The sequence below is a fragment of the Hippopotamus amphibius genome, chromosome 8 (assembly GCF_030028045.1).
Source record: "Hippopotamus amphibius kiboko isolate mHipAmp2 chromosome 8, mHipAmp2.hap2, whole genome shotgun sequence".
Taxonomy (NCBI): domain Eukaryota; kingdom Metazoa; phylum Chordata; class Mammalia; order Artiodactyla; family Hippopotamidae; genus Hippopotamus; species Hippopotamus amphibius.
Window position 1 is genome coordinate 113,852,509 of NC_080193.1, and position 24,733 is coordinate 113,877,241.

A 24,733-nucleotide genomic window follows, 5' to 3' on the forward strand; every position below is an offset into this window, starting at 1 on the left:
CCGGAAGAGTGCGTATCTCCTCTTCGTTTAGTCGTTTTTCTGGTGTTATATCTTGTCCCTTCACCTGGTACAAAGGCTTTTGCCTTTTCATTTTCTCTGTCTTTCTGTGGCTGTGGTTTTCAGTTCCACAAGATGAAATACTGCTGCTACTGCTTAATTCTGCTGTGTGCCCTCTTGTGGAGGAAGCTGTCTAGGAGGCTGGTGGGTGCTTCTTGATGGGCGGGACTGATGGTGGGTTGGGCTGGGTGGGTGGAGCTTAGTAAAAGTTTAATGTGATTTGGTGGGTGGAGCTCAGTGACTCTTTCATCTGCTTGTGTGCCAATGGGTGGGGCGGTGTTCCCACTCTGATGGTGGTTTGGCCTGAGGCGATCCAGCACTGGAGCTTACAGGCTCTTTGGTGGAGCTAATGGTGGATTCAGGAAGAGCTCACGCCAATGAGCACTTCTCAGAACACCTGCTGCCAGTGCCTCTTTCTCCTCAGTGAGCTGCCCCCCACCTCTGCAGGCAACCCTCCAACACCAGCAGGTAGGTCTGGTTCAGTCTCCTATGGGGTCACTGCTCCTTCCCCCTGGGTCCTGGTGAGCACCCTTTTTTGTGTGCCCTCCAAGAGTGGAGTCTCTGTTTCCCCCAGTCCTGTGGAGGTCCTGCAATCAAAACACTCTGGCTTTCAAAGTCTGATTCTCTGGGGGTTCCTCCTCCCGTTGCTGGACCCCCAGGTTAGGAAGCCTGGTGTGGGGCTCAGAACCCTCTGGAATTCTGCAGTATAACTGTTCTCCAGCTTGTGAGTCCCCCAGCCAGCATTTATTGGATTTGATTTTAACGCGATTGCACCCCTCCTACTGTCTCATTGCGGCTTCTCCTTTGCCTCTGGATGTGGGGTAGTTTTTTTTGGTGAGTCCCAGTGTCTTTCTGTCGATAGTTGTTCAGAAGTTAATTGTAATTCCAGTGCTCTTGCAAGAGGGAGTGAGCGCACATCCTCCTACTCCGCCATCTTGTTTCTTGTCCAATATTTTTCAATAAGCTATAAGGAAAAAGAATCTGAAAAAGAATATATACGTGTGTGTGTGTATGTGTATGTATATGTGTATATTCAGCAGTAGTGCTACCCAGATTTGGTTGAGTGGTGAGAGGAGCCCATGGTGTTGAGCCCATGTAGAGACTCCCTTTCTTCCACCACTACTCCATTCATGGAACCATTGAAATATTACTAGGGTGTCCAAGTAGAGAGGCTGGAAGACAGCTACTGGATGAGTAATCCTGTTTACCTGCTGTTTAGGATGTCTTCTGCAATTGATGCTCTGTCAAGGGCATTTAGTGTGTTTCATGATGCTCATCCCACTCCCATAGGCTCATCTAAACACTTCTAAGACTTTCTTATTGCTGATCTTCCAATCTTGATCTTTCCTGGCCTCTGACCAGTCAAACCATTTTCCACTGTCCATGTGTCCATATATATCCTTACCTTTAGCCAGTTGTTTTTTTCAGACAAACTGGATGACCAAATGCACTGACCCAAGTTTTGCTCATTGAGAGAATTTCTCCTTACTACTGTCTTTCAAGGCCACCCTTGAGTTGGGCTGCAGTACAGCAGCAGTCTATTTTAATCTTGCCTTAACCTATCTAGTAGATATCCATCAACCAGTTCTGGGATTTTTCTCTATTAGGTGGCAGTGAGAAACTGTTCCATGAGCCCATAGGTGTAAGAAAAGGGTGAGTCATTGGTACATTATAAACCTAATCATGAAGTTTACTTGTGTCTTCTAGAATTCCTTGGTTCTGTCCTAGGTATACCTGGATGAAACTTCTTTTGAAAGATGTATTGTTGCTAGGCCAGTCAAACCTTATGACATCCTTAGGTCTAAGAGTATCTAGTTCATTATGGGAAGTTATGGTCAGTGGTCACTTGCTATCCTGTGGTCTTACGCTTAGTTTTTACCATGGCTCAATAGCATGCTAGGAATTGATTTCTAAATAGGATACAGTTCTGTACTGTAGACATCATGACTTTGATCCAGAATCCTAGAGATCTTGGCTGCAACTTTCCTATTGGGTCTTCCCAGAGACTACATAATGTTGAGTACATAGATTAACATAAATTCCTTTAGAACTATGGGTCTGATGGGGTGTATGGCCCAAGTGGCAGGACTATTTGTACTTCAACTTTGATTTATGGCAAAGCACTCTTTTGAGTCACATGATAAGTGGGTTGAAATAGTATTCATAAAGCCCTCCAAGTGCTCTGCTTCTAAGTGGTAGGAGATGCAAGGTTCAATAACTCATTCTTTATCTTGAAAATGATATTTTAGCATACTGCTGGACTTCAAACAATTGACTGATAAATCAGGATCTTGAGTCTTTGTAGTATTTATTGCCCATTTCTAGGAGCTCATGTATGTTACTAGAACATTCAGAGTACTTGCCACTTTTTGCTTATCAGTTCTGTTTATCATGTTGTTATCAATATATTGGATCAATGAGATGTTCTGTAGAAGGTCCAGATGATCAAGGTCTGTTAAGACTATACAGTGACAGAAGAGAGGTGATTCGACATACCCCTGGGTGAGGCCATAAATGTATCATATTATTTATCTCAGGTGAATGAGAACTGCTGTTGAGCCTCCTTCCTGATTGGTATTTACCAAATCCGTAGCTCCATACCACATACTAGAGTCCATGTTGATCTGCCAAAGACGCCACACTTAGCAAAAAAGCTGAAATTGGGACTAGTATTTAATTAAATTGTGAAGTCTACTGTCATCTACCATGGTCCATTTGATTTTTTTGTGGCCAGACTAGTGAATTAAATGGATTCTTCATGGGAAACACCTTTGCTGCATTTTTTAAGCCTTTGATGTTGGCACTAAACTCTGTCCCTCTACCTGGAATGCAGTATTGTTAAGTATCGTTCTTGATTTCCCATCTTATCTGGGGTGTGGTATCTACTGTGGTCCTTGTTAGCATAGTCAGTTTAGATCCCGAATTCAGTAGACCTCAAAAGACCCTGGTTCCCCCCTCTACACTGTTGGTGGGAATGTAAATTGGTGGAGCTACTATGGAAAATAGTATGGAAATTTCTTTAAAAATAGATCCACAAGATCCACAGAGAATGTCATACTAAGTGAAGTAAGTCAAACAAAGACAAGTATTATATGATATCACATATATGTCGAATATAAAAATAATGAATCTATATACAAAACAGAAATAGATTCACAGACACAGAAAACAAACATGGTTACCAAAGTGGGAAGGGAGGGAGGGATAAATTAGGAGTTTGGAACTAGCTATACAGAAAATACATAAGCAACAAAGATTTATTATATACCACAGGGAAGTGTATTCAGTGTCTTATAATAACCTATGATGGAAAATAATCTGAAAAAAAAATGTAACGGGAAAAAAAAAGATCATGGTTATTTGATAAATGACCTTAGGTCACTGTGGGGAAGGAGTGAGAGAATTACTACCCTCACTTACTATTGCATTCTAGGGTCTTTCCTTACAGAGATCTGATCTCTCTTTTAATTGATGAGTTCTTCTCCAAGAACTGAAATATAGGTGAGAGATTGCAGCTTTTGATTATTTCCATTGGGGCAGCTGATATCATTCTTCTGCTCATCTATTCTTGATCTCTTTTGAATCTATCTATTATGTATGTATATATGTATGTATGTATGTGTGTGTATGTATGTATATATCTATCTATCACTTGAAGAAACTCCCTGTTTAATGCTTGTCTTGCTTTATAGAACCATGATCTGTTAGTCATTATGACAGTTCACTGTTGGGTCAGGGTGCCCTGGATGCCATTTCAACCATGCTGCCAATTACAGTTATTACATGCACCTTGTCTCTGACAATCAAGCGCTGCCACCTGCCTCTGCTATTCTAGAATCTTGTCTTTCTTGTTGATACTGGGGAGCCAAGTTCCATAACAGTATGTCCTGCCATCAGCCTCAGCCTGCAGAGGATAGCCACTACTAAGCTTCTCAGTAATAGTGGCGTCTCTGTTTCCAGTGCATTCCTTATCACCACAGTTAATGAAATGTTCTCTGGCGCCTTCCAGGGAAAGTCAGCTGGAGGGTTCTCACATCTTATGTAACAGACTCATTTTACCATATTAATTTCTCTGGGACATTTGCTTCCTTTCCTCAGCAGTCTTATCAGTTCTAGCATCTCAAATTTGTTTAATATAAGGCCATTATTTTTTTTTTCAAGTTTCTAAGATTCATCCCAGCAGCATATCAGAACTTGCCAGGGCATTAAATCCTGAGTCAAGAGCATGCCCCCATATCAACAATCTCTTCCTAATCCAGCTTTAAGTTCAGGTCCCTTCCTGGTTCAGGACTTTCAAGAGCCACTTCTAGGCATGCTCTCCTGGTTCCTACCAGTTCACATTACCAAGGCCTTACAGCAACTTTGGTGAAAAAATTCCTTTTCTCCCTAGTAGGGGTGACAATTCCCAAGTCATGTTATGGCAACACAGCCCCAGACATTGGTCCAGTGGCCAGGAGAGGAGGAGAAAGGCATGTCTGAGGAGGCCAGCATTTTCTAGCAAGGCATCTGCCTCAGTTGAGGCTTCTATATGGTCTCCAGGCTACCACTTAGAGAGCTGTTAAATGAAATGGACTTTTTCCCACCTGTTTCAGAGTATTCTCTTGAGGAAGACCTATTTCCTCAAATATTGTACATAGCATAAGAACTTAACTTTTTTTTCTTTTCTTAATGACTTAAAATTGATACTTAAAAATGGGATCTAAACATCATTCAGTGAGATCGAAAACTTTCTCAAAAATGTTTGAAGTGAAAAATGCACATAAACCAGGCTTTACAACATTTAGTTGACCTGTATGTGAGTTTGGATTCTTAATTTCAATATATGGAGTATTTTCCTACAAATAATTAGCACTTTCTGCTGAATGTTTTCTCACCAAGTAGAAGCCAGGCTTACTCAGAACAGGGAAGCTGATATGTTGAATAACTTATTGTTCATGTTTGGCAGTTAACTACAGAGATGTAAAGTTAATAATGTGCATCTCAGGAAAGTTATAAATCAAAATGAAAAAAATTCTGACAGGGAGGACACAACTGGAACATTTTGACTAAGACAAGTAGGTAATCATCCAGCTGTGCTCTGGGTTAATAACTCATAGAATTAAAAAGGAAACAAATGACCAATATTTTTCCATCATCATGGTTTTAATGTACTGGGTTGACAGAATGCTGTTGGTAAAATTAGGAGACAAGTTATGGGTAATGGGAAAATGGTCTATTTATTTAAGGCATCAGCTGGGTACTTTTTTTTTTTTAACTGGTTTGAAACACTTACAACACTCTGCACTCTTCTTCAATAGCCTGGTGGCCTTTTAAACCCATTATATGATTACCTAAAGAGTCCATAGATAAAATTCTAGCTTTTCAAGCTTTGTGAATTGTGGCAATTGATAGATTTGTAAAAAGACTCAAGAGGGTAAGTTATTCTGTAGTGTTAAAAATCACTGACTTCTCATGCTATGCATCCTAGACTGTATAAGAAAACAGACAAATGCCTTAAAAGTATGGTCTAATATACTCTTATCCTGTCATGATATTTATATTACGTGATTACATGTATTTTCATTTTCCCATCTAAATGTTACATTTATAGGTATAAAAAATAAACTTTATTAATTAGCATTGTGCTTTTTTCTGAGGGAGTTTTTTTCTGATTTATGAGACTGTTATTATTTAAATTTTATGAATATTTTAATAGATTTCTTAAAATGTACTTAGGACCATTTAGAAATTCTGTCTTCAACTTTTTTTTTAAGCTCTTAATTGGAATGTAATTGCTTTACACTGCCGTGTCAGTTTCTGTTGTACAACAAAGTGAATCAGCTGTATTTATACACATATCCCCATATGCCCACCCTCCCACGACTCCCTCCCACCCTCCCTATCTCAACACTCTAAGTCATCACCCATCATCAAGTTGATCTCCCTATGTTATGCGGCATCTTCCCACTAGCTATCTGTTTTACAGTTGGTAGTGTATATATGTCAATGCTACTCTCTCACTTTGTCCCAGCTTCCCCTTTGTCCCACCCCCACCCCGTGTCCTCAAGTCCGTTCTCTACATCTCCATTGTCTTCAACTTCTGAGTCTTGCTCAAACTTTTATTACATTATGAACCAATCAAAGAATGAATTAATCACTCAAGCATAAATATAGTGCTGGGTGTGATATTTCTCAGACAAAAAATTTGGATGTGCAAAGTGGCTCTCTTTATTTTTTATAATTCAACCTAAGCTTCATTTTGAACTTCCATTCTATCTCAGGGCAGAAAGTTTAATCTAGTCATTTTGCAGTACACTCAGTAGACTTACTTTCTCTCTGCCCGGCCTCCTTAAAAAAGTGAAAAAGTTTTACTCACTCATTTAGTTCAAGGCTCCCTATACTTCTTGAACTCATTAAGTCCTCCAAGTATGCATGAAACCATCTCTATTTTTTTATGCCAGTGCATATCTGGAGCCTATCAGCTTGCTTCTTCTCAAGGCAGCAGTTAAGAAACAAAGAATAAGCTTTTAGTACTCAAATTTACTAGAGATTCTATTTACACCTTCTTGGAGTGGGAATAAAGGAGGGCAGAATCTCTTCTAAGAGACTCACATGAGGATCTCACTCTATTATTCTTTTTAAAAGTTTCTTCCTAAATTGGAGAGCTAATTTCTTTCTTCATCACCCTTCAGTTGTTTAAAGCATGTATTTTGTGCTCTAGATTGTAGACTTTCTGACTTTTTGCTGTCTCTGTGTGGGCTATAAAACTTTATTTTGAAGGTCAAGGGCTGAGAATTGGTTCCATCCTTTATTTTTTTCTTTCTGCATTTCTGCTGGAACAACGCTACTTTGAGAGTGAGTATAGAATTCCTTTGCTACCTCCTGATTTGAGGAGGGATATCAGTTAGAAGGAAATGTGTTTGTATGCATGTTGGAGGCAGGAGGAGTAGGCAGAGGTGGGGAGGAGCCACATTAGTAAGTAATTCATGTGATCATTCCACCACACAAATATTGATTTAGTGTTCATTGCACGTCAGATTCTGCTTTGGATATAATGCAGGAAATGATAAGATATGCTCCCTGTTTGCAGGGAGCATGCCTTTAGTGGAGGCAGCAAAAGACAAAATATGTGAAATAATTAAGGTGCAATTCAAAAATACATAATACATAATTAAAGGTTAAATTAGACAATTCATGCCCTACTGTGAAATTACTATGCATAAGAGAGACTGGGTTGTGGTAGTGAATTTAGAGTTGATTCTAGAAGATGGTTGAAGTTTAATGTAAGAGGAGAAAATGGTTAAGGACATTTAAGATGAGAGAACGATGTGAGTTAAAGTACAGAAGCAGGAATGAGTGCCGAAAGCAGTACTTAGCGGAGGGAGCAGTGAAAAGGTTGGTCTTTGTGCCTAGATTCAGGTGAAAATAAATTAGGTTGAATTAACTTAATATGCAAATATTTCAAGTTGGCAGAAGACTTTATGCTTTCTGCCACAGATAGGAGAAGATTATACAGAGGCATGATAAATGCTTTTGTAGAGGAAAGAAATGATGGAAGCTGGGATGAACTGGAGACTCAAGGAGAATGTTGATACAATCCAAGTGTGAGATGATACGTGCCCAGAAAAGGGTGGTATGAAAATGGAAATGGAAAAGGGAAAGAGACAGTAAGAGACAAATGATGGAAAGATCTGGGGAAAACAGAGTGGGATAATATACAGATATAGTAACCTAGTTTTAAGCTTCACTTTGTGTTTTTCCCTTTTCCTTTTCCTATTTAAGTACTGTATTTGGTTCTGGGATCACTGTTTCAGGGAAGGGATGTGGCTGGTTGGAAGCACAAAACTTGGCTTTTGTGTTAGACATCTAAACCTCATAATGGAGGAAGGCTTTGTGAAATTGGTAGGATAAAGTGAATGTGAATGCAGAGGAAAGTGTCTTGGGTGGATTTCTGAAGGGAGAATTCCTTTGAGGCTAGAAGGAAATAGGTTGGGCAAGGAAGAGAAAGGCTGGGAGGTTCATGGCATCCTAGAGATCTGACTGTTTGATTCTGTTTCCTGGCTATGCCCTTGATAGGCTGGAATTAGGTAAGATGCTATCAGGGAAACAACAACATGAGGCTTTTAGCAGATGGAGAATGGGAAAATTTTTGGACAGACTTCCATGCTCCAAGAATGGTAAGGAAGCTGCACCAGAAAGACCATAATTCCATGGCATTATGGACACTCAGTGGTAACCTTTATATGAGAAGTGACATTAGGGCTCTATTAGTTTCCATATTCCCCAGTTCTTAACCTTATAAAATGCTTTACTCTTCTCTAAACCTCAACAAAACCCTGGAGAATTGGGTTTCTTCAAAAAGGTTCAAGGAGAAGCTTCAGCCTGCCTTACGGACTCATAATAACAATTCAGTGGAGTAATGGGAAATACATTTGCATTTATTGCATATCTGAATTTGTGGACTTCATTTATCCCTGCTATCCTGGTGACGTATCCATTTTATTCTATTTGAATACAAAACAGCACTTTTATTAGAAAAGGGTTAATTCACTAAATGTTAAAATCCATTTTGGAAAATACTTCTGACCTTTTTTAAAAACATTCATTTTTTAACAAATAATTATGATAAGCTCCTAATGGGGGCTTGAAATATGAAATATTCATATGGGAAATATGAAAACAAAAAACACACAGGCACTAGCCTCAAAAGCTTAGTCTAGTGAGAGAGGAAACATGTAAACAATGATTCTGACATAGGCTCTTTCAAATCCATTGTGGAATAATAATCCATTGTGGAATAGATTAGAAATAAATCAATAATGCATAAAGTTTTTGTATCCTATTATGCATACCAAATTATGAGTCAAATCGGGTGGTTATATAAGGGGAATGGTTTATTCTTAAAAATATAGTATTACATAAGAATTTATTGGGTAACAACCTGGTTAGAACACTGTTCTTGGCTGGAGGAAGGATAGAAAGATGGGGTGCATATTAAGATAACTATAAAAATCTTCCTAACTTTGAGGAATTTGACATTTTGTTTTGAAGGCAGTACACATACATATATAAAACATGAAAGCAGGAGAGATTGGGGAAGATTGAGTTCAGTGTTTAAATGGCAGATGTTGAAAATTCTCTGTAGGCAGTCAAGGAATGGGGTGGAAGTCATTGGGAATGAAAAGGGAAAGGGAAGACAAGAGACAAATGATAAAATGTAGGCAAATGTTGGAGATACATTTTTATGAATCATCTACAAATGAAACACCATCAAGGGAGTGTCTGAAGTACTGAGGACTAGTCCCTAAGCTCTGGGAAATGCCCATAACCAAAGCCTTAAAGGGAGATCTCAGGGAAGAGGGGAATGAAGAGCCATCTGAGACCTGGGAGGGGTGACCAATGACCACATGAGCATGTCAAGAATCAGGGTGAGGGGACCTTATCAAACTTAGAAGCTTTTGCACAGCAAAGGAAACCATCAGCAAAATGAAAAGACAGCCTATGGAATGGGACAAAATATTTGCAAACAATGTGACCAACAAGAGCTTAATTTCCAAAATATACAAATAGCTCATACAACTCAACAACAACAAAAACAACCCAGTCAAAAAATGGGCAGAAGACCTAAATAGACATTTCTCCGAAGAAGACATGCAGATGGCCAACAGGCACATGAAGAAGTACTCAACATCGTTAATTATTAGAGAAAGGCAAATCAAAACTACAGTGAAGTACCACCACAGTGAAGTACCACCTCACTGCAGTCAGAATGGCCATCATTAAAAAGTCTACAGATAACAAATAAATAAATAAAATTAAAAAAAAGTCTACAAATAACAAATGCTTCAGAGGGTGTGGAGAAAAGGAACCCTCTTACACTGTTGGTGAGAATGTACGTTGGTACAGCCACTGTGGAAAACAGTACAGAGGGTCCTCAGAAAACTAAAAATAGAATTACCATGTGGTCCAGCAATCCCACTCCTGGGCATAATCCAGACAAAACTATAATTAAAAAAGATACCTGCACCCTTATGTTCATAGCACCATTCACAATAGCCAAGACATGGAAACAACCGTAAATGTCCGTGGACAGATGAATGGATAAAGAAGATGTGGAACATATATACAATAGAATACTAGTTAGCCATAAAAAAAAAGAAAACAAAATAATGCCTTTTGCAGCAACATAGATGCAACTAGAGATTATCATGCTAAGTGAAGTAAGTCAGAAAGAGAAAGACAAATACCATATAATATCACTTATATGTGGAATCTAAAATATGACACAAATGAACCTATCAATGAAACAGACTCAAGACCTCATTTTATCTTGATTTTACTTTATTGTCATCAAACATTTAATTTTTTGAATAAACAATGCTTGCACATGGCAACAAATTAAAATTCAAAAGCTATAAAAAGTTACACAGTATATATTGTGTGTGTTTTTACACCTACATATTGGCCTAGTTCTTCCCCTAACAATTATGGGGATTTCTCTTCCTATTATATATAGAGAACTGCCTAGGTATTTTAAGGGCTGCATATTATTTCTTGTGTGGGTATAGCATAAAATATTCTACCAGTCCCCTGCTGATAGATGCTTAGATTGTTTCCAAGTTCAAGGTCTGACCAACCGTGCTGCAATGAATATCCTTGTATATGATTCCTTGTGAACGTATGTGAAAATTTTTGTGGATAACTTTCTAGAAATGTTGCTGCTGGTTGAGAAGGTATGTGGCTTGATCATTTTTTATTATCATTAAGGCCTTAATTTGAAGTAGCATTTATTTTAGGTAATATAGCAATATAGGACATGTAGTTACCTCTAGAATTCAGTGTTTTTCAATTTAGTAGCTGGATGGAAATCTCTAGGGTGAATGAAACTCCTGGGAGCTAAAAGAAGTCTTTTGAGAGAATCTCAGGTAGTGAGTTGCAAAGCGGAAATCCCATCCATGTGGCAGTGGCAGGAGTCCCAGGACTCTTATTCTGATATTAACCAGGATTTTAATTTTGTAAGTTTCCTGAGACATTACAGAAAGTCCTTTGTTTAAAATACTTCAACATCAGGAAAAGAAAACCAACTTGTAGTTCAGAAGGTAGAGAAATTAGAAACATCTGGTAAATTCAGTTGCAGACACCGCTTGTGCTGACATGGAGATGTAATAACCAGGCGGTTGACTAGTCCAGTCTAATTTGGGTGAATAATATTTTCTCAGCAGTCTCCTGGCCACAGAGTATCAAAAAGCAATGGGAACATGCTGTAAAGTGCCTTGATGCCCAGAACAATTACACTCTGGAAACATTCTCTTGGCTGGCTGAATGTGACCCATGACCACGGCTCAGTTCATTTCACAAACAGAATTAGTCACAGAGCATGTGTGGAACAACACTGTTTGCAGGACTTTCTTGTGTTGACTTTCTTAGTGCATGATCCCATGTTGGGCCCTCATCCCTTGGAATGATATTACCTTAAAATAGCAGGGATGAAAAATAGTGCAACACTTTGCTTTTGTAATTATACAAGTACCATTTCCCCCATATGGTTATTGACTGCTCAGAGCTCTTACGAGTGAGGCCAGTCTAAGAGTCTATGCCTTTGTTTTTAACATTTTTTTTTACTATCTTAATATCATTTAAAAAACATGCAAATTATGGGTATCTTAAGAAACATATTGATCTTCAGTTCAGCCCTATACTTAATGTATCTTTCTGATCCTTCTCTGAAACCGGTTTTTCATCTCTCATGTAGTCCAGTCCTTTCATATCATGGCAGAGAAAACTGAGGCTCAGAGAGTTTATGTGATTTCCTAAAGGTGACACATTTAGTAAGTGGTCGGAACTTGTATTAGAAGTCAGAACTCTTAGTTCAGTTCTTCTTCACCGCCAGGTCTGCCTTTCTTGTTCATCTTCTTTTATAATAACCAGAGTTGGGATTCAGTATCAGTTGCCATTTTTTTTTCTTGAGCAAATAAATTAACCCATGATTTTCTTGAACTATTAGTTTACATAAATGAGCCACACTGACCACTTTACACTGGTGATTACATATAATTTTTAAAAGCCACGCTGTTTGATTCAAACCTTCTGTTCTGTTGGCTTTCAGAAAAGAAAAAGCCTGAGAGTCAGCAGATGTTGAAGGAGGTATAATCAATGTAAACATTTAGATAACTAGGAAGAGGTTTCTGAAGCAAGAGTAACTCCAAACATTTTCCACATACTCTACTTTGATCATTTGACCTCCCTGCCCCCCACCTTCCGGTCTGAATATTATGCTGTAAATTTTGTGTTGGAATGACTGAAGCTGGCAACAGTTAATCCTTCTTTTTACTGAGGACATGCTCATGCTTGCTGACAACTACAAAATTAATTTGGACTTACTTGGCCAAAGGAGAAACAGGATGAGAAAAGACAGTATGAAGTCTCTTTTTCTCATCACTTATGCCTCCAACCCCCACTGTTTTTTGTTTGTTTTAGTTACTTTTTCAAGTATTCTCTCATTTTCCCATGTTCTGTGTTCACTTAAGCAAAGCTTCTAATAGCACAGATGACAAACAGGAGTTCCAGAAGTGCTGACTCATCACAGTAGAAGTCCAGTGGTTTGGCAGGAGACTTAACTTTAAAATGTTGAGACTGGCTCTTTTCAAAGTAAGTCCACAGCAGCAGATGTCACTGTTGGTCTATGTTAGCTTTGGGGCACTTGGTGAGTAGTGTTTTCTCATGAGTATATGAGTCCAGCAATCCTAAATTTTAGGCACCATGGTCTTGTGGAACATTTCATGATGGTCTTTAACACTAATATAAGGGCCAATTTCTTACCCTTGGAACCTAATTTGATTACATAGAATTTTTTTTTGAGGTGTAGTCGATTACATGGAACTTTTAATGTTATGATTATTATATTCATGCCAGTGCCATTTTCCTTTTTTAATAGAGATCTTTTCCATGAGGTCCAAGTTTTCTTTATTTCTTCCCTCTTTCTGCATGTCGTTCCTTAAGCATGGGATAGCTTTTGTTTTTCTGCTCCAGCGCATTTATCTGTTCATGCATAAATGTCCATAATTCTTACATTCTTTAAGATATCTTCTCCAACATTAATTTTTGTCCTGTTAACTACGATGCAATTAACCTTCACTTTTCTGAGTAAATTAGATGTGCCAGTTATTTACCTATTGTCTCTCAGCTCTGTGTCCTCCTTTTTGACTCTGTGATGCTAGCACTGTGACTGCAAACTTCATGCTTCAGATTTTTTTGCTGGGTTCTCAAAGGCATTAGGGTGGGACTTGAAGGTATTGGAGGTGAGTAGTAAGAGAGGAGATAAGACTTTCTTCCTGTTTTTAAATTTGTACCATTCTTCTTGGCCTCAATTCCCAGATGGCACCTCTCCTGAGCATCAGTGGTGGCCACAGCTGTGGAAGTGATACTCTAGCCTCCAGATCCTATTGGCTCTTCCAGAGCCATCCTTATTGTGTTCCCTCAGAAGTACCAGCAGCAGCCAGCCGAAGTCCCTTCCTTAAAACATCAAATCTGGGGGCTTGGTTTTCTAGCTTTCCCCACCTTTTCCCTTTGGCCCTCTAACCTCAGGCCTTGTAGCTGCCTCCTGGGTTACCTCAGTGTTACCTTTTTGCTTGTTCAGCCCTCTAACACCTGTGAAGACAGTTCCCTCCATTAAAGCCCTTCTGCTGAAACTGTGTGGTTTCTTGACTTGCCTAATATATATATTAAATTATATTTAGTGTTAAAAATAGGAAAAATCAAGTAGCAAGTTCATTATATTATGTTTTTGATTTATATTAAAAAATTCTTTCCTGATTTGGGCCTTTAATGTGTGATATGTCCGTAATGATTTTTACTATGTGATATGGAATATGCTGTGTGAAATGTATATGTGTACCTCCACAATCAAAGCAAAAATGGGTGTTAACACTGATAGTAATTTCTCCTTGCAAAAATACTTAATCCTTGCCAGTGGGGTTCCAAGTAGGTTTTACAATAACAGAAATTGCTTGAAGCCTATTATTTCTTATCCCTTATCTATCTAGTTCACACTCCATTACACAGAAAGCAAACCAAGGCCAGAAGAAATGAAGAGACTTGCTCAAGGTCATATAAGTGAGTGGTTAGAAACCTGGAGCAGAACAGAATCTAATTTTCTTTCTTTTGCCTCAAGCTGTCTTAGTTGCTCATGATTTTACATGTATCCAGTGCAAGGACTTGTTAGCATTTGGCAAGAAATGAGCATAAATAAAGTAATGAATCTAGGATTTCTTTGAATTGATAATTGTATTAACATATCATGCTGAGAACTTTAATTTGGAAGGGACAGTGTTAGAGAACTTGTTGCCTTTTTATGAAAGTCAATTACTTCTTTATACTGCATATTTATTCATTTGTTCATTTTCAGTCAACTAGCACTTATTAATATATAGTATGTAAGGTAATGATGTGGGTCAATGCGTTAGTATCATTTTTGACTGTCTTAGATCTGTCAACATTTTCTTCTATTCACAGCAGTGCTTGCGTAAATGAGGCTAAATTAACATATTCTACTTTCTCAACTCTTTGCTGTTAAATCTCCTCTAATCAAGTTTCTGCTCCCTTTCTGTTGAAACAACCCTTGAATTCACTAAGGACCTCCATATTGCCAAATTCGACAAACACTTTTCTGCTTTTGTCTTGACCCATATTTCCTTCTACTGCTATTTCTCATGTCTCCTATTAGAATCTCAAGTAGTGGTAATCTCCAGAGCTCTGTTCCTGGTCTTGTGCTCTTCCCACTGTATTTTCTCTCCCACACAACCCTATTTTAGCCTACATCTGGCCTTCTGCCACTATTTATGTGCTGAAGACTCCCAAATCCATTATGTCTAGCCTAGAGGTCTTCCAGAAGCTTCAGATCTTTATGTACAGCTGCCTGCTGGAAAGCCACTCCATCCATATATATCCTTGCTCCACTCATAGTAAGGTATTTGCAGCTTCTGGCTCTCATTGTGCTCTATACCTCTATTCCACAATCTTCCCCCTATTGGAAATGCTTCACTTCTTGTTCACTTTCTTCATGTAGTTAATGCCTAACTAATTCCTAATGTCTAATTAAAGAAAACTTATTTCAAATATATCAGTTTAAATGTCTTAGTTGAGACAATTGTTTTAGTTCACTGTTTCTTTGAGAAACAGTTCTGTCTGATGCTCCTTTCTGTGTTCATACTTCTCTTTTTATACCTTTATTTTATTCACACCACAATCCTAATACTTGAGTGTCATTATTGTTTTACTTTTCTCCCTTACTAGATTCTATTGGTAGGGCTTCCCTGTTGGCGCAGCGGTTAAGAATCCACCTGCCAATGCAGGGGACACGGTTTCGAGCCCTGGTCTGGGAAGACCCCGCATGCCACAGAGCAACTAAGCCCGTGTGCCACAGCTACTGAGCCTGTGCTCTAGAGCCCATGAGACACAACTACTGAGCCCACACGCCGCAAGTACTGAAGCCCACATGGCTAGAGCCCATGCTCCCCAACAAGAGAAGCTACCACAAAAAGAAGCCTGTGCACTACAATGAAGAGTAGCTCCTGCTCTCCACATTGAAGAGTAGCCCCCGCTCTCTGCAACTACAGAAAGCTCGCGCTCAGCAACGAAGACCCAACGCAGCCAATAAATAAAAAATAATAAGTTAAAACAAAAAAAAGGTTCTATTGGTAGTCTCCAAAGATGGGTAGTATCAATACCTCACCTGCCTGTACTGCTTCTCAGCATGCTGAGAAGATGCACGCTGCTTCTCACAACAAAAGATGGAGTTTACTTTCCTTCCTCTTGGATATGTGCTGTACTTTTGACTTACTTTAAGTTACAGAATGTGGCAGAAGTGACATTCTGGGATGTTCTAGTCCAGGCCTTAAGAACTTTTCTATCATCATTAAGGGGCTTGCAGCTTCCTTGTCCTTACCTTTTGGAGCCTAGTTGTCATGCTTTAAAAATGTTCACTCTAGACTTAGTGATTAGAGGCCATGTGGAGAGACATCCTGGAGGATGAGAGGCTATTGTGGATATTTCAGATCTAGTTGAGCTTCAGTAGCTATAACTGTATGAATGACCTTAGCATTGCTGGGTAGTGGCTTTCAAATCTAGTTACCCATCAGAATTGTTTGGGAATTATTCTCTTGGATAATTATATTATTACCAAATTTTTCAAAATTATTACCTCTTGGAGGATTTCATTTGATGGATTTGTGTTGGAGCCTGAAATCTGTTTTTATAAAGTTCTAAGCGATGACCTAGAGAATGTCTTTCTGATAATATAAGAGGGTGTTCTGCATTGCTGAGAACACTTGTGAAGGTAGGTAGAAGATAATCTTTTCCTATCTAAATAGGGGAAATATATATTCCCAGAGAGGGGGAAAAGAATCATAGACTGTCGAAGACATCCAGAATACCTAATTCAGGGGTTCACAAACCTGTATGTACATTACAACCATCTGGGAGCTTGAAAATACCTATGTCAGCACTGATTGCAGAACAATCACATCAGAAACTCTGAGTGTTGGACACCAACACCCACTGCAGAATAATCATATTATAATCTCTGTGGGTGAAGCATTCATTGTTGAGGACCATTTGAACAGAGGTTGGCAAATGTTTTCTGTAAAGGGTCGGATGGTGTTTTTGGACTTGGTCATATTTATAATATTTTTGGCCATATGATCTCTGTCACAGCTACTCAACTGTGCCATTGTAGCCCAAAGTAGCCATAGATAAGACATAAAGAAATGAACATTACTGTACTGAAATAAACTTTATTTATGGACACAAATTTGAAAACGTAGATTGCTGATCCCTGATCTCAAACAAATACCTTCTCATTTTTTAAAAAGATTCAGCTTTATTGATGTATATTTGACATATAAAATTATAAGATATTTAAAGTACATTGTGGTGATTTGGCATACACATACATTTTGAAAAGATTCTCCAATCTATGTAGTTAATTAGCGCATCTGTTACCGCACATATTTATCTTTTTTTTTTTTTGTGAGAACATTTAAGTTCTACTCTCTTAGCAAATTTTTTTTCAAGCTCTTTATTGGAAAATAATTGCTTTATTAGCAAATTTTAATTATACAGTACAGTATTATCAACCCTAGTCACCACGTTACATGTTAGATCCTCAGACTGTATTTATTTTATAGCTGAACGTTTGTACTCTTTGACCAATGTCTCCCTATTTCCTCCAACCCCTAGCTCCTGGCCACCACTTTTCTATTCTCTGTTTCTATGAATTTGACTTTTTATGTTAAAAGATTCCACATATAAGGACACCATACAATATTTCTCTTTCTTTGGCTTATATCACTTAGCATAATGCCCTTAAGTTCCAGCCACATTGTTGCAAATGGCAGGATTCCCTTCTTTCTCATGGCTGAATAGTATTCCACTCTATGTGTGTATCTATCTATCTATCTATCTATCTATCTATCTATCTATCTATCTATCTAATCTATCTCACATGATCTTATTTATCCACTCATCCTTTGATGAAAACTTAGGCTAACATGAATAATGCTGCAATGAACATGGGAGTGCAGATATACCTTGATATCCTGTGTTCATTTCCTTTGGAAATATCTACTTTTAGGCTTACTCTTCCAATTTTTAAATATTGGCAACTAACTGAAAAAAGTCTGAAATGCTGTGTAAGTCTAACTAAACATGTGTTTGGGCTGAACCCAGTTTGCCACATCTATGCAGAGCCTGATCCACAAAAGAATCAAGGATGGGATGGATGTGGAACCTGGGAGAGGAACTGCATTTTCAGAGAAAGTGTGTGTGAGGGAAATGCCAGCAGTAAGGGAGAGATGGAGGATTGAGCTAGGGAGTAGAGCAGTGATGAGTCACTTAAGTAGTCAAGAGAGATTAGGCCTCCTTTCATTAACATACTTATTAAATGAAGGAATAACTTTTATTGGGATAATGCTAAAATATTTTATAATAGTATGCCTTCTCTCATGTCCATAACTTTATAGTTATTTTATAACTTTGTAGTCAGGAAACAAACCAACGAGACCACATATAGATGAGAACTGTTAAGAACCAGGCAGTTTATTGTTTGGGACATTGGGAGAAAAGAAAGGAAAGAATGGGGGAGCTGGCTAGGAGTAGAGAATAAGCCTTGGGGGTAAACACTACTAATCTGTAAATAGAGTGAAGTAGAGTTATATGAGTATGGGGAGAAAATCCCTCAGGAATGGTATTCAATACTTAGAACAGAAAGGGAGAACTGGGGCTAAACAAAAGTGGAGAATAGCCAGGAATCGAGTCCTGGTGGGCTGGGAGGTGACTTGGCAGTTTTGGTCAAAGTAGAAGCCAAGGTGAGATACTGAACTGGGTGGCCAAGATCAGAGCCAGAACTATTGAATACAGAGCCAGGGATCTGGAGGCACTTTGGAAGAATATGCAAAGGGGGCTATGCCAAGAATATATACCCCCTGGTATGGAATTTTTCAAATGGGAGAATCGCTGAGTTCATAATACATATTATGTAACATACTAATTCTTCTTAGGCTATTCTTTAAGTTGATGTTGAATTAGGAGTTAAACAAATTTAAAATCTGGAATTTTGTTTAAAAAAATTAAAACATCCAAACATATCATCTTTCCAACAAATGTTTTTTAAACAGATCTTTCAGCCAAGTTGCCTAACAGTTGACTAGAACTGCACGTCTTCAAACACTGTCTACTGCAGAATGGAAACAAGAACCTCTGGGAACATCTATGAGTCATAAAATGTCGTAAGGAACTTTCCAAAGACCTTTTTTTTTTTCTTTTTTTTTTGCTAGAATGGAGAGTTCTAATCTCATATTGGCAGGCTTTCTTGGCGACAAGGTACATTGTTTACTTTGATTGCTTCTCAGCTGTCCTGCATGACCTTGGTTCATCAAGTTTTTGATATATTGGAGCAGAAGAGTTGCATAATATGACAAGATTGTAACCTCTTCTGTTCTTCTATTCTCTTAAAATAGTTAAAAATCAGAATCCTAATCTGTGCTTCCTCTGTATGTTTAATTCAGTTGTCTTTGAAGGAAGTCGTTCACATTACTCCCACAATTTTAAAAGCTTATAGTACTGGTAATTGGAGACATATGTTTTCATTTCATTAAAAAAAGGATGCCAAAAACACTTCATAGTGCTGCCAGAAAAGGAGTATTTCTAAGTGTGAGTGCATGTGTGTACTGGGGTTACTTAATCTAGTTTAAATATTGGTGTTTGAATTTGGCAAAATACAAACACAAACACATATCCTATAAACATAATTATCAATGTTAAGAATGAACCAAAAAATAGGCCAGGAGAAAAGAGTACCTAATGCTTAGCCCATAAATTCAAAATTCTTCTGAATCTAAATTCTTTGATAGCCTGAATAATCTGTAAATTGATTTATTGTTTAGTGATTTTTTTCTGTTTTTAGTTATTAAAATAGAGGAATACTTTACTTAACATGTGAAAATCTTAAGTGTACAGTTCAAAACGTTTTCAGTCCTCTGTAATCACCACCCAAATCAATATATAGAACATTTCCATCACCCAGAAAGCTTTCCTGTGCCCCTTTCTAGTCATTTTCCTACCCTCCTCCAAACACCAGAAACAACATAGTTGTTTTGCATGTTCTTGGTCTTCATATAAATGGAATCATATAGTATGTACTCTTTTGGATTTGGTTTTTTTGACTCAACAAGTTTTTAAGATTCATCCATATTGTATCAGTTGTTCATTCCTTTTAGTTGCTGAGTAGTGTTCCTTTGTATGAATATACCACTATTTGTCTGTTTATTCTCTTGATGATAGATATTTGCATTGTTTCCAATTTTGGTATTATAAACAAGGGTGCTAAAACGTTCTTGTGAAAGTCATTTTTTGGTTTTATGTTTTTATATCTCTTAGCTAAATATCTAGGAGTGGGGTCACTGCATCATAGGACTTTATAAGAAATTTCCAGTTTCCCAAAGTGATTGTATGATTTTACAATCTTAACAGCAATGCATGGAGTTTCATATGTTTCGCATCCTTGCTATCATTTAGTATTATTAGTCTTTTTTATTTTAACCACTTGAGTGGGATTGAAACATTATCATGTGGTTTTTATTTGCATTTCTCTGATTACTAATGATTTGAGGAACTTTTTGTGTGTTTATTGGGCATTTTTATGTCCTTTATGAGGTGTCTCTTCAGTTCTTTTATTCATTTTGTAATTGTTTTGTTCTCTCTTTCTTTCACTTTGTGTGTGTGTGAGTATGTGTGTTTGTATTTTTTGGTTAAGAGTTATCTTTATTCTATACGCCCTTTGTCAGATAAATATTTTATGAACATTTTCTCCTAGTTTGTGTCTTGTCTATTCACTTCCTTAATGGTTTCTTTTTATTTATTGAGAAATTATTCACATAGCATAAAATAAAGCCTTTTAAAGTGAATTATACTTTTTTTTGTATATTCACAAGGTTGTGCAACCATCAACACTATGTAATTCTAGAATATTTTCACAGGCCCCCAAATAAACCCCATATCCATTATCATTCACTCCCCATTTCCCCCTCCTCCTCCAGGCCCTGGCAACTGCTAATATACCTTCTGTCTCTATGGATTCGCCTATTCTAGACAGCTGATATAAATGGAATCATATAGTCTGTGGCCTTTTGTGTGTGGCTGCTATTATCAGTTGATGGATATTTGTGTTGTTTCTACTTTTTGGCTGTTATGAATAATACTGCTGTGAGTATCCATGTATAAGTTTTATGTTCAATATTTTCAATTCTCTTGAATATATTCCTACTATGGACTGAATGTTGTATTCCCCCAATGCAATGGCATTTAGAGATGGGGGCTTTGGGATGTGATTGGTTCATGAGGGTGGAGCCCTTCTTATTAGGGATCAATGCCCTTAAAATAAGAGACATGAGAGGGCTTGCTTCCTGTCTCTCCTCCTGGTCATGAGAGGATACAGAAAAAAGGTGGCTGTCTTCAAACCAGGAAGCAGGTCCTCATCAGACACTGGATTTGCTGATGCCTTAATCCTGGACTTCCCAGCCTGCAGAACTGTAAGAAATAATGTTTGTTGTTTAAGCCAACCAGTCTATGGTATTTTTGTTATATCAGTCTGAACTAAGATAATTACTTAGAATTGGATTACTGGGTAATTCCATACGGTAACTCTATGTTTAACTTTTTGAGGAAGTGCCAAACTGTTTTCCACACCAACTACACTATTTTACATTCCCACCAGCAATGTATGAGGGTTCTAATTTCTCCACGGCCTCGCTAACCATTGTTATTGCCTGTTTCCTAAAATTATAGAATACTATGATTTTGATTTGCGTTTTTCTAATGACTAATGAACATCTTTTCATGTGCTTATTGACCACTTATGTATCTTCTTTGGAGGAATATCTGTTCGGATCCTTTGCCTATTTAAAAAAATTTTTTTTAGTTATGTTGTGAGAATTTTCTATGTATTCTGGATACTAGACCCTTGATAGATATACCGTTTGCAAATATTTTCTCCTATTCTTTGGGTTGTAGTTTCACTTTCTTAATAGTGTACTTTGAGGCACAAAAGTTTTAGTTTTGATAAAGCCTAATTTGTCTATTTTTTCTTTGCGTGCTTGTGTTTTAGGTGTTGTATCTAAGAAAAATTGCCTAATCCAAAGTCACAAAGGTTTACATCTAGGTTTTTCTTCTAAGGGTTTCATAGTTTTTCTCATAAATCTAGGTCTGTGATCCATTTTGAGTTATTTTTTATATTTGGTATGAGGCACAGCTCCAGTTTCATTCTTTCGCATTTAGATATCCAGTTGTCTCAGAACCATTTATTGAAAAGATTATACTTTCCTCATTGAATTGTCTTGGTTTCCTTGTTGAAAATCAATTGCTCATAAATATATGACTTTATTTCTAGACACTCAATTTTATTCCAGTGATATGTATGCCTATCTGTATGCCAGTGCCACACAGTTTTGATTACTGTAGCTTTGTATTAATGGTTTCTTTTGATAGATATATTTAATTTGATGAATTTTTTATTTTTGATGATTATGATGAAACTAGGATAAAATTTTAAGTTTTTCCTTTTCTTTTATGGCTAGTGTATTTTGTATAAATAATATTTGTCTCCCTAAGGTCATGAAGATTTTCTCTTATTTTTTCTTCTAGAAGTTTTATACTCTAGCTTTTACAGTTAGATAAGTGATCAATAATGAGTTAAGTTTTTAATATATAGTATGAAATAAATGTAGAGGCTTATTTACTTATTTTTCCATATGGATATCCAGTTGTTGCAGCACAATTTATTGAATAGACTATAATTTCCTCGGTTACATTATCTTGACACCTTTTTTGAAAACCAGTTGACTATATATGTGTGTTCTATTTCTGAACTCTCTATTCTGTTCCATTGCTAGATGTCTGTCTTCATGTGAATACCACATGATAGCTGTAGCCTTGAAATCAGGTAATGTAAGACCTTAAACTTTTTTTCTTCTCTTTTAACATTGCTTAGACTCTTCTAGGCCCTTAGTCTTTTTAGAAATTCCTTGTCATTTTCTACAAACACATCTGCTGATATTTAACTGGAATTTCTTAAATCTATCAATTTGGGGATAAAGGGAATCTAAAAAATTGTGGCTCCCAATTTTATGAACATAGTATATCTTCACATTTACTTAAATCTTCTTTAATTAGTTTCAGCAATTGTTATTTTTCAGTGTAAAGATCTTGTGTTTCTTTTGTTAGATTTAGTCTTGGGTATATGATAGTTTTTGATGTTATTGTGAATGGTATTATTTAAAATAATACTTTCTAATTGTTTGCTCATAGTATTTAAATATAATTAGTTTTTCTACATTGATCTTGTATTCTGAGACCTTGCTAATTCACCTATTAGTCCTAGTAGATTTTTGGAGCATCCCTAGGGTTTTCTTCATATGCCATGATGTTATCTGTAGGTATTGGTTAGTTTTACCTCCTTTCCTATTCTGGCTATTTTGAATTTTTTGCCTTTTTGCACTGGTTAGGACTTCTAGTTTTGTGCTGTAAAGAAGTAGTGAGGCTAGATATCTTTATTTCCAATTTTAGTGTGACAGCTTTCAGTGTTTCACTGTTATGAAAAATGTTCATTCTTTTCATAAATACCTTGTATCAGATTTGGTGAATTCCTATCTATTCCTAATATGCTGAGAATTTTAAATTAAAATAGATGTTAAATATTGTTATTTCTTTTTTTGAATCAATTGAGATGAGTATATTATTGCTTCACTTTTCTGGTGAATCACAATTGATTGATTTTTGAATGTTAGACCATTTTTGCTTTCTTTGGAAAAACCCAACTTGTTCATGATGAATTATCCATTTTAAGTATTGCTGGATTTGATTTGCTAAAATTATGTTGAGGTTTTTAGTACCATGTTCATGAGGGCTACTGATTTGTAATTTTCTTTTCTTATAACAACTGTGTTTAGTAGATTTGGTATAAGGAGTAGGTTGGCTTAATAAAATTAATTCAGAATGTTTTGTCCTTCTCCATTTTCTAAACAATTTGTATAAGAGTGGTATTATTTCTTCCTCAAATATTTGATAGAATCCTCTAGAGAAACCATCAGATCATGAGTTTTTTTGTTTGTTTGTTTCTCTTTTTATTGTGAAAAAGTTTTTTATTGCAAATTTCAATTCTTTGTTAGAAGTATGGTATATTCATTTTTAGGATTGCCATAGCAAAGTACCATAGACTGGATGGCTTAAACAACAGAAATTTATATTCTCGAAATTTTGGAGGCTAGAAATTCAAGATGAAGGTGTTTTCAGCAGGCTTGGTTTCTGAGGCCTCTCTCCTTGGCTTGTCTTATCCCTGTGTCTTCACATGGTTTTCCTCTGTGTATATCTGTGTCCAAATTTCTTCTTACATGGACACCAATCATATTGGATTAGGGCCCACCCTAATGACCTCATTTTAATTTAATTACTTCTTTAAAGACCCTAACTCCAAATACATTCACCTTCTGAGGTACTGGGGGTTAAGACTTCAACACAGGGTTTTTGAGATACACAATTCAGCCCATAACATATGGCTACTCAGATTTTCTGTTTGTTTTTTTTTTTCTTGTGTCATTTTTAAATTGTATGTTCCAAGAAATTTGCTCATATTATTTCAGGTACCAGATTTATTGGCATAAAACTTTTCATAATATTTCCTTTCTATCCTTTCAATATCTATAGGCTCTGAGGTCATGGCCCTCTTTCACTTTTAATATTAGCAATTTGCACTTTCTTTCCTTTTTTCCTTGATAAGTCCTGCTGGAAATTTAGCAATTTTATACATCTTTATAAAAAAATACTGCTTTTAAAAATTTTCTCTATTGTTTGTGTTTTCTGCCTCTTGGATTTTTGCTTTTATCTTTAAAATTTAATCTTCCTACGCCTAGAGGAAAACATAGGAAGAACATTCTTTGACATAAGTCACAGCAAGATCTTTCTTGACCTACCTCCTAGAGTAATGGAAATAAAAACAAAAAGAAATAAGTGGGACCTAATGAAACTTCAAAGCTTTTGCACAGCAAAAGAAACTATAAATAAGATGAAAAGACAGTCCTCAGAATGGGAGAAAATATTTACAAAGGAATCAACAAAGGATTAATCTCCAAAATATATGAACAGCTCATGC

The 24,733-nt window shown here is 36.9% G+C and overlaps 1 long non-coding RNA gene across 1 annotated transcript in view; it reads left to right on the top strand.

Moving 5' to 3' along the window:
* LOC130858306 (uncharacterized) overlaps positions 1-15,588 on the top strand; it is an 87,151-nt gene extending 71,563 nt beyond the window's left edge. The window contains exon 3 of the long non-coding RNA XR_009055040.1: positions 15,328-15,588. This is a non-coding gene — a long non-coding RNA (uncharacterized LOC130858306). The remainder of the gene's footprint in view (positions 1-15,327) is intronic.
* Positions 15,589-24,733: the final 9,145 nt, after the last annotated feature.